This window comes from Pygoscelis adeliae, unplaced genomic scaffold (assembly GCF_000699105.1).
Source record: "Pygoscelis adeliae isolate BGI_AS28 unplaced genomic scaffold, ASM69910v1 Scaffold264, whole genome shotgun sequence".
NCBI lineage: Eukaryota > Metazoa > Chordata > Aves > Sphenisciformes > Spheniscidae > Pygoscelis > Pygoscelis adeliae.
Window position 1 is genome coordinate 716,074 of NW_008824672.1, and position 6,776 is coordinate 722,849.

Here is a 6,776-nt window from a genome sequence, read left to right on the forward strand (position 1 = left end):
CCCTTTTATCCCGCCCCGGGGCATTGTGACTGCTGCGTTGCCGGGTGGTGGCACTGTGACATGAGGGTGATGGGGCTCCCCATGCGCAGCCCCGCCCACAGCCCCTCCACCCAGCATCCTTTGGAGGAAGGCCTTTGGGGTGCTGGCCCCAAGGCAGTCTCTGCCCAGGAGGCCCAGGGGGCTGTCCCTGCCCTTGGTGGCCATGCATTGGGCACAGCTGCTGGGGGTCCCTGACATGTCCTATGCCTCTCGGCTCCCAAGGACAAACCCAGTGCTGTTACTCTTCTCTCAGGCCACAGCAGAAACCAACCCTGCAGCCCAGAGACCCTATTAGCTGTCAGGTTGCTTTACATACTCCTCCTCCTCAGAAATATACCTAAATGTTTACTGTCTTAGCTTTTGGTTTAGCACGAACAAGTATTTATCATGAATAATCCACTTGCTCTAGAAAATTATTTTAGGAGCATACATTTTTCATAACAGAAAGACGGATTAATATTCATTAAAGTAAAATGAAAGATGATTTTTTTTTCCTCTCTCTGCAGAGTTTATCTAGGATTAAATACAAGACAAAGAACAACTGAGGATTTTAGAGATTTCAAAGTGTTTAGGCATCCAGCTACAAGATGATATATAACCCACACAGTTACTTGAAAGAGTATCATAAGAATGCTGTTGAGTATTGTAACCCGTGTAATATAAGTTAAAGTGAATAAGGGGGAAAAAAAAAAACCATGGCAAAGGCATAAGCATAAAATAGGGTTCAAACCATCTGCATTTCAAACTATTCTAACTTGCTTAAACAGCTACTGATTACAGTATAAAGTTATTTAACAGTCTGGGTCATTAGTCATACTGTTCTACACAGGGAACCTCACACATTTTCCATCTTCTGTCCATGCAGTCCTACTCCATCCCTTGGGGCTGCTTTTTTTTTGTGGAAGCTTCCACAATATAATCAGCATCATTTTCTCTTTTTGGAGTTTTTAAGCTCCATCATCCAGACTCTAAGGTGATTATAGTCCTTGCTTAAAACTACAGAAAAGAAAGTAAATATCTTCTTCCTCTCACCCCTTCTGTGGAAGAACACTTCACATGTTGGTTCTCTGCACATACTTCTGTTTCAAATCCTGCAAATTAGTGCTTTTTAGTATTTAAGCAAGTAACACTTTAATGTATTCCACTCACTTAGCTTCAGATGGAGTGCAATGGTGATGAATCCTAAAACTCTGAAAAACTATTGTTTTTTTCCTCCTCAAGGTATTTCCTAGCTTTACTAACACAATTAATGCAATAAGCATCCCATAAAATGACCCCCTTACTTACAACAGAAACTGTGCCCTTCCTCTTTGTCCATTTCAGACTTTACTTGATTAATTAGTCGTTTGCAAAGAATTATGACTATTTGAATCATAATGAATGTCAGATATTATTTCCATGTGCAGCTTACATTAAATTGTTTTAGAATGACCTAGAATGGGCATTTTTTAAAAAACTACTGTTACATTGTAAAGAACTTGATTTTCCTTTACTGTAGAACTCAAGGACATCGCACAGCTCCAACTAACATAAGATTGTCCCCTTTGCAAGATCAGAAAGGAATAGGGTGATCTTAGATAAAGAAGTCGAGTGAAAAATACTTTTCTGAGGAAAGTTTATTATAAAGTCCATGCTATTGTCATCACCAAAACACATGAAATCCCTAAGTAAGGTTAATTTGAAGTGATAAAACCAGCTCATTACAATTCACTTGACCAGCCTGCGGGCCCAAAAGGTTATTTAAAAAAACTGCACTTGTGTTGCTGTCTTGGGGCAGCCCTTCTAACTAATGAGAGCTGAAAGGTCCAGCCAATTTCTTGAGGGTACCAAAGTGCTGCACAGAAATCTTCAGTCAAGCAACTATTATTATATCAGTATCTTATCTCTAAAAGAACATATATTTTAATTCTCATTGGACTCACTCTTTGTTAAGTTTTGCAGTTATCCAAATTTTTCCAGCTGCATGCAAGGGAGAAAGTTTGTAAACACATAGGAAAACCCAATTCATTCAATTTGTTGGTGTTTCTCATGCCTCCTTTTTCGCTATTTTTACAGTGTTTTCCCCCTTTTTTTTTAATGTGAGAGAATGGAGATTTTTTCATAGTTAAAAAAAATTAGTGCAGAAAACTAAGGTATACTATGAAGAGACAGGTAAGTAAATCATTCCTATTTTGTGTCCAGCTCTGTAGTTTGTAACCTTCCAGCTGTCTATTGATCTGTGTTAAGGAATATGGCAGTTGTCACACTCTGGTACATAGGGGACAAGTGCCACAGTATTAAAAGCACTGTCACTGTCATCTGAGCTATAACCTATGCCTACAAAGTCACTTTTCTGGACTGAGATAGGTTATGAAGTAAACACACTTGAATCTCTCTTGTTGAAAGGCAGCTTTCATCTCCATTTCCACGTGAAAAGTTTGCAGGGTTCCAAAGAGAAGTGGGGAGAGGGAGAAGGTACATGTAGGAAGTGGCTTCCAGCCATATGGCCAGGGACATCTGCAGGCTGAAGTCATGGTATCGTTTCAGCTCTTCCCAAGTCGTATTTTACTTCCTTTTTGTGAATTTGTCTTGGGAACAGCACAACTGTAAAGCAGGTTTTGCTTCCAGTCTGGACATTGGTATATCATCTGATTCTTATGCAGAATACTACAGGATGACGTCTGTCTTATTCCTCACTGTCTGCCTCGCCACTGAACTGGCAGAGGGAGGAGGAGAACAGAGAAGAAGGCCAGAAGCCTAAAGTCCATGTAAAGAGCCAGAAGTGAAGAATTCTAACACTATTTGTAATGATGATTTTTAATTCCAAAGAAATTCTGTCTTGTTGCCAGTTACATTGCGGACATTTTCATGCACCAATATGCTTGCTGTTTTTTGTTATTTAAATGAATTATTTCAAATTTTGATTGGTAATCACATAGTCTAGAGAATGTAGCTGCATGGGCTTAAAGCTGAATGCTGGCACTCTATGTCATACAGTGTATCACCACAGCAGGTGAGCAGTAATCACCCAGAAATGTTCTGCCGCACGTATCCGATTACTTCCATTAATTCTTTAACATGAAATTATTCTTGAAAATTGGCATCTAATTCATCTCACGGTGTTACAGAGGGAATCACACAGTTCACACATTCATAAGACACTAGAAGCAGCTACATGAAAATTCTTGGTACTGCATTTTTTTTCCCCATTTCTGTTATTTCACCTCTTATGGTACACAGAGATTTTCATTAAAATCGGCATATGTTCTGCATAATCTACAACGACAGATTGGACACTATATTTTGCAATCATTGCAGAATCTCCTCATTGTCATTTCGTGATTAAAATCCATAATTCTAGCCACAACAAAGTCAGGCAAGCTTTAGAATTCTCTGAGACTGCTGGGATAAATTAGTTGTGAGTAATAATTCCTGTTCAATGTCCTGTGCTAAAATCCTAAAGTGCAACTGTACCATCTGGACTCTAACAATACGTTACTTTGTTAATGATAAGTAAAGGAGGTATGCAGGGACCTGTGCTGTCACAAGCAGTACAGCATGTTGATCACTGTGACAACAATGTAACTTCCATTGCTAATACAATTAAAGTTAATTAGGATACAGAAACAGGGATAATTATTTTTTTCTCAGTAGCATTTTAACTGCCTGTAATTGCTATATTATAACCTGCATGAATTATATGCATTTATACTATTAGGCCACTGGTAAAAAGACAATATTCCTTAGCTTTGGTGTTCCCTTTTAATAAGATCTCAGCTTGTAGTCTTTGCAATAGTAAAATGCTCATGTGAGGAGGGGAAGATTAAAAATAAAAAGTCACTGGTTCAACACTTGTATCTCCCAAGTACAAGTGTAATACTCTAATGTGACTATGCTTCTAACATCTTAAAAAATACTGGAGCTAAAATGCAGAAACTTTTTCCATACGGAGCAGGTGTTTAGCTTGGCAGAACCTGGGACTTTGGAAGCAGTTACCTCCAGGCGGGTGCAATATGAGAACTCACCACCCTCAGTACCTTTTATCATGTCCTTATAGAGAAAGCTGTCCCCTCCTTACTATCCGCTCTGGCTAACGATGAAAAATGCCACTGTTTACAACTTAATTTTTCTTTCCCCCAACCAAATGGCTGAAGTCTGCAGTAAGAATAATTCAATGTGACAGCTTATCTTTTTGCCCAGTGGGGGTCTTCACTGAAGTGTGGCTATGAAAACAATTTCCATGTTGATGATGACCGAAGTCTTTATGATTTAGAATCCAACAAGTGAAAAAAAGCAGGAGGATCCCAGTATGACAGCCAAGAGTATCTTCCCATTTCAAAGGAAATGAAATTAAGCTAATATATAGCACACATGGTACTTGGATCCTTTAAAAGAAAGCCACATAAAAAAATGTTATGTATAGTGGCATGTTGTAACAGCAGTGCTTGTAAACTCTTACTTGCAGATGTTAATAAGACAGCTATGAAAATCCAGTCAGATCTAAAGCTTGGCATTATTACTTCTTAGTCAAAGGGTTTGTTTTAAAGTGCAAACTACAAAGAAATAAACTTGATCATGGGAAAACAAGAAGCTAGATTACATCTCATTCCTTGAAAAAAACAAAACCAACCCTAAGAAAATTCTTTGGATACTCTTCTAATTTCCTATGATTATACAATTCTTACTCTGCTTGCAAAACAATCTTCCAGTGCTTAGGAAGCATAAATATAAGACATACAGTTTTAATTTATGTAATGAAGATGATATCAGGGTCCAAGGTGGCAGAAGAGAGAAACAGAGTGAGAATACATTTTCTTATATAAAGAAAACATATATACATAAACATATATAAAACACTGTTATTTATATTAAAATATATTATAAATACAAATTTTATATATAAACTATATAAAATAAATCTATCATACATGTTAAATATATAAAGAATAATAATGTTTTAATATAGTAAAAGGTATTTCATATAATATGTATGGCATATGGCATTATATTCTAATAGATGAAATATTTGAATATATGTTATTATAGGTTATAAAAAGAAATACCTTATAAATAGTAACTTCTATATGAAGTTCACTTCAAAAGTAAGCTGCTTGACATATAGGAAGCTTTAAGTCTTATTTTTCAAAAATGCATTGTAAAGCTCCGATTCTAATTAACTTACATTGTAAGTGAATTGTAATTACATTGTAATACATTGCAAAAGCCTAATTCTGATTAACTTCACTATGATGATGGAATTATTTCTAATCAACACTGGCATAAGTGGGATCAACACAAACTGTTGCATAAGCTTAGATTTACCCACTGGGGAAAAATCAGAGACTTAATTAGATGTATCTTCACATCCTTTCTTCCAAGCCAGTTTACATGTCCAAAAACAAATATTCAAAATAAAACTAAGCAATTCAAACTACCAAATACTAACCACAGGAGGCCTTTCTAATTTCAGTTGTATGTGAAGAGACAGAACAAACTTCTTCCCTATGACAGCAGCTCTTCACTTCCTCTTTTCACTATGACTTCAACCCTCAACATGTCCATGAGAAGCAGCAATCTAAAGTGGCCTGACATGCCAGAACAACTCACTGGTACACCACAAAGCATGATCCTCAACACTAACATTACTAAAATGGTATACTGGGTCTGCCTGGGATGAAGTTACTAAGTTAACTTTCTTCATAGCAGCCCACATGGTGCAGTGCTTCCCAGTTGTGGCTAAAACAGTGTTGGTAAGACACCACTGTTTTGGTGGCTGCTGAACAGGGCTTGCAGAGCATCAAGGCTTTCTCTCCACACCCTCCCCCATAAAGACCAGGAGGATGGGGGTGGGCAAGAGGTTAGGAGGGGACACAGCTGGGGCAGCTGACCCAAACCGACCATAGGACTATCCCATACTACACAACATCATGCTCAGCAATAAAAACTCAGGGAATGGAGGAGGAAAGGGGGATGTTTAGGATTATGGAGTTTCTCTTCCCAAACAGCCGTTACACGTGCTGAGGCCCTGCTTCCCAGGAAGTGGCTGGACACCTGCCTGCTGATGCAAAGTAGTGAATGAATTCCTCTTTTTGCTTTGCTTGCATGTGTAGCTTTTGGTTTTCTTATTAAACTGCCATTCTTATTAAACTGCCATCTTAATCCATGCGTCTTTTCGCCTTCTTTCTATTTTTCTCCCCATCTCCCAGGAGAAGGGAGTGAACAAAAGGTAGGGCAGGTGTTTGGCTGCTGGCCACGGTCAACCCACCACAACTTGTTTAGTGCAAACTGATGTCTAAATTTCAGGAAGAGAAGGCATTTTGTGAGACCAAAGCAGTATGCCATATTTCATTTTTTCACAGTAGCATTTCTCTCTTTGAGATTTTCTTAACTTACAGTAGGAAATTAAAAGCACATGCATTTCTTTACCATAACTATGCATATCTTTGCTGATGATATCCAGAGTCACTCAGCCTGTAGAATCTCCACCCCTGGAGATGCTCAAAATGACTGGACATGCCCCTGAGCAACCTGATGTAGCTTTGAAGCTGGCCCTGCACTGAGCGGGGCTTGGACCACATGAACTCCAGTGGTTGCTTGTTACCTGAATTATTCTAGGGCTCTATGATCTCGTAATCTTTGCTTCTTTCAAAGCAGCATTCTAAAAAGCCATTTTCAGCTTTCCAGAAGACTTGCAATGGGTTTAACATGTAGGTAATTTTCATGATAAGCCAAGCTGCCTGCATTCAGGAGTTGGGCTA

At 38.4% G+C, this 6,776-nt stretch overlaps 1 protein-coding gene across 1 annotated transcript in view; it reads right to left on the bottom strand.

Annotated features, from left to right (window-relative positions):
- The window catches only part of CNTNAP2 (contactin associated protein-like 2), a 1,203,666-nt gene that overhangs the window by 455,704 nt on the left and 741,186 nt on the right, over nucleotides 1-6,776 (bottom strand). The gene's annotated exons all lie outside the window — the stretch shown is intronic.